The sequence below is a fragment of the Oncorhynchus masou genome, chromosome 15, assembly GCF_036934945.1.
Source record: "Oncorhynchus masou masou isolate Uvic2021 chromosome 15, UVic_Omas_1.1, whole genome shotgun sequence".
Classification (NCBI taxonomy): domain Eukaryota; kingdom Metazoa; phylum Chordata; class Actinopteri; order Salmoniformes; family Salmonidae; genus Oncorhynchus; species Oncorhynchus masou.
The window spans coordinates 20,298,403-20,308,812 of NC_088226.1; positions in this window are offsets into that span (position 1 = coordinate 20,298,403).

Consider the following 10,410-nt stretch of genomic DNA (forward strand, 5'->3'; position numbering starts at 1 on the left):
AGAATACGCGGTTGTACCTGTATCTTCAACCTAGACCTCCTGTCCTCCTTTTGTTTGGTATTTTAGAGGTTAAATGGCTTCCAACTTCAAGCTGTTCATGGGTAAAAATCTCTCCATTCCAAAGTGTCAAAGAACATTACTCATCACCCAAAGTTTAACAATTTTATCGGCACCAAAATCCTTAAATGTGGATTAAAGAGTTGCAAAGGGCTGCAGGCGCCAACGTGTCAGGTTGAATTTATCACGGTAGTATTTCAAAACTTCAACATGCTCTGCTTTGATCCAAGTAGTTGATGTCAGATGAGGTTTCTGTTCCCTCTCTGTAGGGGATCAAAGAACTAGATGTCCGTGTGAAAAAGGAAATCAAGGAGAAATTATCCTGATAATATATGCTGTAAATGTCACGCCTGCTCCCGCTCTTCCCCCCTGGCGCCCTCTTCCCCCCTGGCGCCCTCTGGCGCCCTCTTCCCCCCTAGCGCCCCCTGGCGCCCTTTTCCCCCTGGCGCCCTTTTGGCCCCCTGGCGCCCTTTGTTCCCATTTTCCCCTGGCGCCCCCATGCCCCTGCGCCCTCTTCCCTGGCGCCCTCTTCCCCCCTGGCGCCCCCTGGCGCCCTCTTCCCCCACCCCTGGCGCTCCCTGCCCCCTGGCGCCCTCTTCCCCCCTGGCGCCCTCTTCCCCCCTGGCACCAGGCTACCCTGCATTACACATTCCTGTCACCATTTACGCACACCTGCCTCCCTCGTCACGCGCTTCAGCGACATTGGACTCACCTGGACTCACTCAATCACCTGTTTATTACCGCCCCTATATTTGTCAGTTCCCCAGCTCTGTTCCCCGCTGCTGTATTGTTTGTCATATGTCCGTATTACCCGTGTGCTGACGCTGTTCCTGTCTTGTTCTATGTCTGTTCCCGAGTAAATGTCTGACTCCCCGTACCTGCTTCTCCTGTCCGGCATCTGCCCGTACAGTAAATGGGGCTAAATGCAGCAAGATCAATTTAACGCAATGATAATATGAGACATGGCCATGCCATTTACGGGGCTGACTGAGCGGCATCCAGAGTACCAGCTATGATCTCTGAATGTCTGAAAGGAAGTAGATGGCATGTTTTGAGAGAGAGAGAGAGAGAGAGAGAGAGAGAGAGAGAGAGAGAGAGAGAGAGAGAGAGAGAGAGAGAGAGAGAGAGAGAGAGAGAGAGAGAGAGAGAGAGAGAGAGAGAGAGAGAGAGAGAGAGAGAGAGAGAGAGAGAGAGAGAGAGAGAGAGAGAGAGAGAGAGAGAGAGAGAGAGAGAGAGAGAGAGAGAGAGAGAGAGAGAGAGAGAGAGAGTCTCTGAGAGAGAGAGAGAAAAGAGAGAGAGAGAGAGAAGAAAGAGAGAGTTAAGACCTGAGAGAGAGAGAGAGAGAGAGAGAGAGAGAGAGAGAGAGAGAGAGAGAGAGAGAGAGAGAGAGAGAGAGAGAGAGAGAGAAAAGAGAGAGAGAGAGAGAGAGAGAGAGAGAGAGAGAGAGAAGAGAGAGAGAGAATGAAGAGAGAGAGAGAAGAGAGAGAGAGAAAAAGAAAGAAAAGACATGTATCAATTTATTCAGAGACCACAGTTAGAGACAGGCAAGAGTTGATTTATTTAATTCAAAAGTATGAAGTCAAAGTCAGAGCTGAAAATCATTGAGCATGAAGAAATCCAATTGTTAACACCTGGGAATGAATGTGAATGAGTATGGAACAAAAAAAGAAAGAAAAGACATGTATCAATTTATTCACCACCACAGTTACCACAGGCAAAGTTGATTTATTTAATTCAAAAGTATGAAGTCAAAGTCACATGATAAATAAAGTTGTATTAAAATGCTATCCCTGTTTGTTAGCTAGCTGGGAAAAATATAGGCTACTTTAATTAGCCACTTTACAAGCAAGCCGGCTAACTGTTGCAAATAAATATTATTTTGTATTATGGAATGTGCCAAATTGAGCTACAGAACCAGCATGATATTGGCAATTAGCTCATTGTTACTTTTAGTTAATTATTTCAGATGAGGGGACAACAGATGCAGTTTCTTAATTTGATTACGCTGTTGTTGCAGGGATTTTCCTGCACAGCAAGACATGTGAACTTGTAGTGTAATCGAGATGTAAAATACATTTCTTACGTTTGTAATTACGTCTTTTAAAATGTAAAAGTCACCCAGTGAAATACTACTTCAGTTAAAGAAATATTTAAAAAAAGATATACTTAAGTATCACATGTAAATGTAAGAATATGAATATGCTTAAGTATCAAAAGTATAAATCATTTCAATTTCCTTATATAAACAGACCAGATGGAACCATTTTCTAGTTTTTTAAATGTATGGAAAGTCAGGGGCACACTCCAACAATCAGACATAATTTACAAACGAGGCGTATATGTTCAGTGAGTCCGCCAGATAAGAGGCAGTATGACTAGCCTGGAATGTTCTAGGGGTGAAAAGGTAGCCTAGTGGTTAGTGCATTGGGCCAGTCACTGAAAAGTTGCTGGATCAAATCCCTGAGCTGACAAGGTTAAATGATGTTGTTCTGCTGCTGAACAAGGCATAACCCATTGTTCCCCAGTAGGCTGTCATTGTAAATAAGAATTTTTACTTAAACTGACTTGCCAAGTTAAATAAAGGTTAAGTAAAAAAAATCTTTAAGTCCCTGAATTGGACTTTTCCTGTCCTGCTAAGCATTCAAAATGTACTTTTGGGTTTCAAGGAAAATGTATGGAGTAAAAAGGACATCATTTCCTTTAGGAACGTAGTGAAGTTGTCTAAAATATAAATAGTACAGATACCACCAAAAATTACTGAAGTAAAAATATTATAAAGTACTACTTAAGTACTTTCACCACTGCATGTACACTGTTCTTCTACATCATAATAATAATATTTCTGCAGTGTTTTGTCTTCATTTTGGTAGATCATCTTTATTATAAAAACAAACTCTATTCATAGATTCAGATAACAACAAAAACAGTACAATCCCAACCCCTCATTCTCCCATCCATCCCATCCCCTCCCTCCAAACCACCCACCCACCAAGGCATCTATAAAAGTAATTAAATAGGAAAAGAACATACAGTAATAGAAACAAAAACAGTGATTTACAAAGATTATCAGCAATAATGGCCACTAGAACGGACATGACTGCTTACCAAGATATGCAAGTTACACTAAGTAAAAGACAGGCTTTCCAAATATTGTATTAATGGGGACCAGTTGAAGTCAAACTTTTGTTGGGACCCATACACAGTGTACCTAACCTTCTCCAGAGGCAGAGATCACATCACCTCCTTAACCCACTGCATAAAGGAGGGCGGCTTTGCAGACTTCCAGTGAAAGAGGACAAGGCGGCGAGCTAGCAGCGAGGCTAATGCGTGGTAACATTCTGGTCGAGGGGAAATACCCCAAAAATGGCAGTGACGGTGTTGGGGCTAACAGTTGTGTTGCACATATGTGAGAATGCCTCAAAAATGAGGTCCCAGAGGCCACTCAAAGATTGGCATGACCAAAACATGTGTCCCACAGTCGCTGGACTCTAGTGGCATCTCAAACACTTGGGGTCAACATTTGGGTATATTTTTTGCCAATCTGTCATTTGAGTAATGAAGACGGTGCAAATCCTTGAACTGAATAAGCCCTTGTGCAAAACGTTGACATGTTGATACGCTCAATACTTTGTTGCCATGTATCATCGGGTAGCTCGCCGCCATGTCTTGCTCCCATACAGATTTTGTATTTGCAAAGGACGGCGGATTAATGTTCTGTATTATGTCGTATAATCTGGAGATTGTGCCCTTCAGACAAGGGATAAAGATCTAAGCACCTCTCGACTGGACACTTAGTAGGCTTGAGTGGAAATGAAAGGAAATGTTTTTTTTTTGGCAAAGCTGCGAGTTTGTAGATATCTAAAGAAAGTGGGTATTGGGAATGTTATGGTTAACCCTCAGAGTATCGAATGAGACTAATGTGTTATCAACAAATGGGTCCCAAATAACACCAGACCGTTCCAATGTCAGAACTGGAATGCAGTGTCAATATGCGACGCTGGGAAGAGATGATTAGATGTTAATGGAGAGAAGCCACTTGCTCGTTTAAGGGTAAAGTGATTTCGGAATTGGGACCAGAAGGGAGTTAAGGGAGTTCTTAACAATGGGGTTCAAAACATGGGCATTGGGGAGGACAGGAGCGAGACCAGAAAATTTGGAAGGCTTGACTGTAACTCCATGATGCCCCAAGTTGGGCCATCCTTGCTTTCAAATGTAGAAACCCAATAAACACATTTAGAAATATTTTCTCCCCAGTAGTAGTGTAAAACAATTGGGAAGGCCCAGCCTGCCTGTGGGCTTAGGTCTTTCTAGATATACCTTTCTCATTCGTGGATTTGACTTATTCCAAATGAAGTTGGAAATGTAGCTGTCCAGTCGACTTGGGGAAAAATGGGAATAATTTGGAATAAGTACAAAAACCTAGGTAGTACAGTCATCTTAACAAAATTCAATGTTACCTGCTAATGAAATGGGAAGAGACAACAGTTATGTTTAAACAGAGCCTTAAATGAGCATGTGACCTTAATCCCCAAATAATTAAAGACCTGATGCGCCACCTTAAATGGGAAATTGGCATACCCAATTCCTTCTGCTAACTGATTCATGGGGAGGAGCAAACTTTTAATTAGGTTTAACTTATAACCAGAGATGTCCCAAATCCTTGTAGCATGTCTAAAAGAGAGGGCATAGACTCCACAGGGTTAGAGATGTATAAAAGACGATCGTCTGCGTGTAACGACACCTTGTGAGTTATGTTGCCCCTTAAACCTCTCCTCCGCCCACAGGGCGATAGCAAGAGGCTCAATAGCCATATCAAATAGGAAAGGAGATAAACAGCAACCCTGTCTGGCCCCCCTGTGGAGAGGGAAGTAGCTGGAGGTAACATTGTTGTTGCGACTGGGGGTGAGTGCAAAATTTTAATCCAGGAAAGGAATGACGGGCTAAACCCAAATCTTTCTAGTACCATAAATAGATATTCCCACTCAACCCGGTCGAAAGCATTTTACAGCATCAAGAGAGATGACGACCTCTGGCTGTAGAGTTGAGTGGGCAGAATAAAGAACATTAAATAGACGGTGCATATTATATGCAATAATTAATCGATTTTAAATAAAGATAATTGTTTGAATAAATTACCAATAAGCTCATGAGGCATGTATGTTATATTATTCAAGAATCAATGGGTAAGTATAATTCATTTATAAGTGAAAGAATGGATGTGGCAACTGGGGATTGCATTGCCCCTTTAAACAGTGGAAACACTTGGTTAATTTGCTCACCGTCATGCTACCTGTCCCTTGTGTACAAGCTGTTTACGAAATATATCAAATGAGTTGTGAAAACTTGATTAGCTATGTGCAGTGTTTGAAGTCGCTCTGATCAAAGGTCTAACAATGGATTAAACTTTCTCACAACAACAATCATCTGTCTCATCACATACTAGTATCTGGTAACTTTAAGTTCATTTTATGGCAATGTTAGAGGTCAATTTAGTTGTAATTGTCCTTTAACATTGATTTTGATTCTGTTTTCCAGCCTACTGCTGTCCGGGTCAGAGTTTTGGATGAGTTTGGGCATTTTGGCTGAGGCTGCTGCCCAGTGCTAGTCACAGCATTACAGTCAAGGCCCTGTGCCCAGACCGATCAGCGAGGCTGCTTCGCACTGTTCATCTCAAATCAACTTCTCTCCTTTGTGATTGTTCATTCTCTCATTGCCATACTGCGTCTGCATGAATCTCACACACACAAACTACGATAAAGTCAACGAGCAAAACGAATGAGTGAGTTCTTCAAGGTTCTTAATCTCAACCTATTACAGATGTCCTCAGAAACATGCTTTTTCCATTACTCTGAGCATGTTTTTTTGTCCATCTCTCAGTGGAGGTCGACAGTTGTGTGCCTAGAGATGCTTTCTCTTTTCACTACAAAAAAAGTTATTCTTGAACAAAGGGATTCAAACTTCCAGTTGAACATGGTCTCAGTTGTAAGCTATGTGCTGACAGCATAATCAACAACATTCTCTCTTTTCCAAACCCGTGGGCAAGCCATTTCATACTGCCTCGCTAACTGCCGCTTCTAACTTTTATGTGCCCAACTGTAATGTTGTGCAATGGGAGTTTTGATCTCTTTTATGTCTTTCATTTGCAGATTTAAAACAATATGGAAGTTGTTTTAATATTGGCTTCATTCATTGTCTGTCCATAGATGCCCGGCAGCGAATCTGCTACTATTCACCATTTTTAGATGTGGGAAAAACAGTCACGGTTCGTGCCCATACGTGGAAATATTTCCATTGAGAGGCATTTGCCCTAAATACAAAACAGTGGGAATATTGTATCTTCGAGATACATTACCATAATGTATTTATGGCATGTTCAGAGACCTTCACTGAGCTGCCATTTTTTATTTTCCCACAGTGCATTATTCACTTGGATCATAAAGGAAAATCTTTTTTGACATCTTGCCAGTCTTTTGCTATTTTAGGTTTGTTGGCACAGAGAAATATATAACAGTATATACTTTATCTAAGCACTTGATACTTGATACTTGATCGAAAGTAAAGTATGGTGTCAGAACACCCACGGCCAACATTCAGAATTCCTACCCAGAGACTGATTTTAAATGATTATAACTTCACACATGCCACAATATTGTCACCGCAAGGACAGCCATGTTCTTTTAAATTAGAATTGACAGATTTTAAGTGGGGCCAAGCCAAAGAGGATCAATGTTTTCATCAGAATATCCCTTTTCCATAACCATGTGTTTTCCCTGCCTGTCGAAAGGGAGGAAAAATACTTGTGGTCTTGGAAAACTGTAGACAAGACTCAAGTAACAGGGTTTGAAAGGTACAGCTATCATCCCTGATCTGCAGTGAGTTTTCTCACATAAATTGTCACGTGATTTGCGGAAAGAATGTGTTGACACTTGTCAAGTTGTCAGACAATGTCACATGGACATTCTTGAAATCAACTCCAGTGAATGTTATTTTATTGTGACTACATTAACTTATGGGTGAGGAATTCAACAGCATCACTCTTGGGCAGACAGCGAAGTTATTGAGAGGGAGAAAAAAATTAACTGAGAAAATAATGGAAAGAGAGAAACTAATGAAAAGAGAATTACTGTTTAATAAACAGTTCACATTTTCAACCCTTGCGTTGTCTCAATTGTTTACTCTATTTAAACTTGAACACAAGGCCAGTGTTTCTTTCAAAACACTTTACTTTTCAATATGACATCACCTACATAAGCACATACACACTGAATCTAGTCCATTCTTTGTGTGCACTCTGTCATGGCTTTCGTTGACGATGATGATAATAATAATAATGCTTTCACATAATAATCATTGGAAACTTTGAAAATGGCTGACATATTAAAGGAAGAATCCACCCAAAAGCAATAATTGCTATAACTTGCAGTGTTAAATAACACTATGTGAGAACATTATTTGAACAAATGTTTAATTTTGTTATAAGGTTGGTAGCAAAGTGAAAATCGTTGTGGAAATCTATTGCAGCTCAAGTCGACTACAAAACCCACAATGCAATGCTCTCTGGGCTGGCTAGCTATAATACCAAAGTCAATATCAGCATGTGAAGTAGCTAGCTATCGATTTGAGTAATCCACTCTTTCAACGTGCAGAGAAAGGAATCCAAAAACCTTGTTAAAACAAGTCAAAATATGTTTCTATTTAATCCTCAGGTACCCTAAAATGTAATTAAACTATAATATTTCACAGGAAAATATGTATGTCAAATTTGCAAGCCTGAAACCAGCCTGAAACCTTGAACAAAATCTGTTGACATCTAGTGGAAGCCATAGGGATTGCAATCTGGGAGCTGAAATTGCATAGGACCCATAGCTTTCCATTGAAAGAGCATGGGCTCTCAAAAAAAATGTTTTTCCGGTTGGTTTTTCTTTAGAATTTTGGCTACCATATCAATTGTTATAGTCTCATACATTATTTTAACATTTCTACAAACGTCAACGTGTTTCTATCCAATGGTACCAATTATGTGCATATCCTGGCTTCTGGGCCTGAGTAACAAGCAGACAGGAAGTGGAGAAAAATAGACGCTAGCCTGAAGAAGCTTAGTGCAGTTTGTTTTACAATCTCTTCATGATCAATCTGAAGATTGTGTGCTTCGCAGAGAGAGTTTGACGTTCGCAACTACACCATGCAATGCACCCTGGACTGAAGAGGCAGAAAAATAGGAGAAATGTGGTGGACCCTCTGTTGAATTACACATTTCTTGAGGTAGGGATATTGCTAAAATATGATCAATGGCTCATTCGAGAGAAGACAACATCCCGCATTATGACATTGACCAGTATTGAAATCTGACATGTATGATAGACGTTTTCACGATCTAAAAGTCATCTTCCTATTAACTTCCAGTGTAGTGAGAGCAGCATTATCACAACGTTAGAGGGGTTATGGCTATTGACATGACTTTTGTCAGTTCCTGTACTTTATTTCCCAGAGTGCTCTCTTCTTCCAGCGATTCTAAAGTGATTTTCACATCTTATTCTGCACATAGCGAGGCTAAGCAGATGGCCTTGTGTTTGTCATTGAGATGCCACTTTTGGCTCCTCTCCCACCTAGGAACGCTTCCAGCATCCAGCATCAGAACTGGCCTGCTCTGCTCTGTTGTCCACAGCTCACAGACCAATTGCAGCCTGACATCACTGATAGGTTCACTGGAGTAAAGCAGCATTTGAGATAGTGTAGAGAGCTAGCCACTGTCTTTGTTTATGGCCTCGTGAAATAGTCAAATTCTTCCAGGCAAATGGGCTGGGGTTTATTTACCATTTTCATCTCTCATTTTTGTGGTGGTTGAGCTGACATGGCTGATGTGATGGAGGTGATAGGATGGCTGACTGCAGTGGAAATGTGCCAACAGCAGTGGATGGGGGATGTTTCACCATGTAGCCACTTAGGAACAGAGAAACAGGGTGAGGGTCTGATTCAAGGCTTGTAGGTGGCTGGTGTGTAAATTAGTTGAGCTCAGAAGGCACTCACACTCAGAGTAGAAGATTAGTAATATGTCAGCAGTAACATGCACATTATGTGCCTGAGAGTGAATATATTTGAGCTTCAGTACCTTGATTATCTTTATCGTCTTTCGATCTTCATTGAGAAAATATAATCATCTTTAAGGAGATGGATGTCAAAAGGAAGTAGGAAAGCTGCTGTTTACACTTACTGTTTAGCTGATGAAAGATCAATTACTGTATCTCTAATCAACTCATAACGACCCCTTGGAAATTGTATGCTGATGATTTTTTTTCTCATTTCAAATGCCCCCTTTGACCCTCTAAACATCGTCTAATTTTCCTCTCATTGGAATTCAGATCATGTCTCGGTGGTTTTAAACACAGACTGGTGACCACCCACATGTCACAATCAGACCTATTACCGTGAAACGTTAAAACACCTCCATTAAGTTATCTTTACCACTGCCTTCATAACACAAGACAACCACAAGAGAGGATTGGGTATCACAACAAATGAGTTTCTGCGTCCCTTAAATAGATTTACTTCCTCCAGGAAGAGTCAACTCTATAAAGGATATCATGACAAATTGTCTCGGAGCCCACTTTTTTCATTAAACTGGTAATTAATCACTGTGAATAAGCAACTTTGGAGATCTAATATACTTCTCCTGCATTCCTCAGGAAAGAGAGGCAGGGCTCTGGTCAAAGGTAGTGCACTATATACTGTAGGGTAGCATTTGGAGCACAGACTGACTGTGTGCGAGGTGAATAAAATGGCTGACCCGTTGGCTGGAGGCAGGCTGTTAATTATCCTCCATTTTGGTATTCCCATGGGAGGTTCAGTCCCAGGGTGGGCTCTGACACTGGGTGATAAATTATACAAACATTACACCTCTTAATCAGATTCAGAAGGTAGCTTAAAATACAGTGTCTTCAGAAAGTATTCACACCCTTTTACTTTTTCCACGTTTTGTTTTGTTGACTTTAAAATGGATTCAACTTTGATTTTGTGTCACTGATCTTCACTCAATACCCCATAATGTCAAAGTGGAATATTGTTTGTAGGACATTTTTGTAATTAATAAAAGAAAATCTGAAATGTCTTGAGTCAATAATTATTCAACCATTTTGTTATGGCAAGCCTCAATACATTCAGGAGTAAAATGTGCTTAAGTTCTTTTGTTAAGTTGCATGGACTCATTCTGTGTTCAATAATAGTGGTTAACATACTTTTTGAATGACAACATCATCTCTGTACCCCACACATACTATTATCTGTAAGGTCTCTCAATAAAGTAGTGAATTTCAAGCATAGATTCAACCACAAAGAACAGGGAAGTTGTTTAATGCC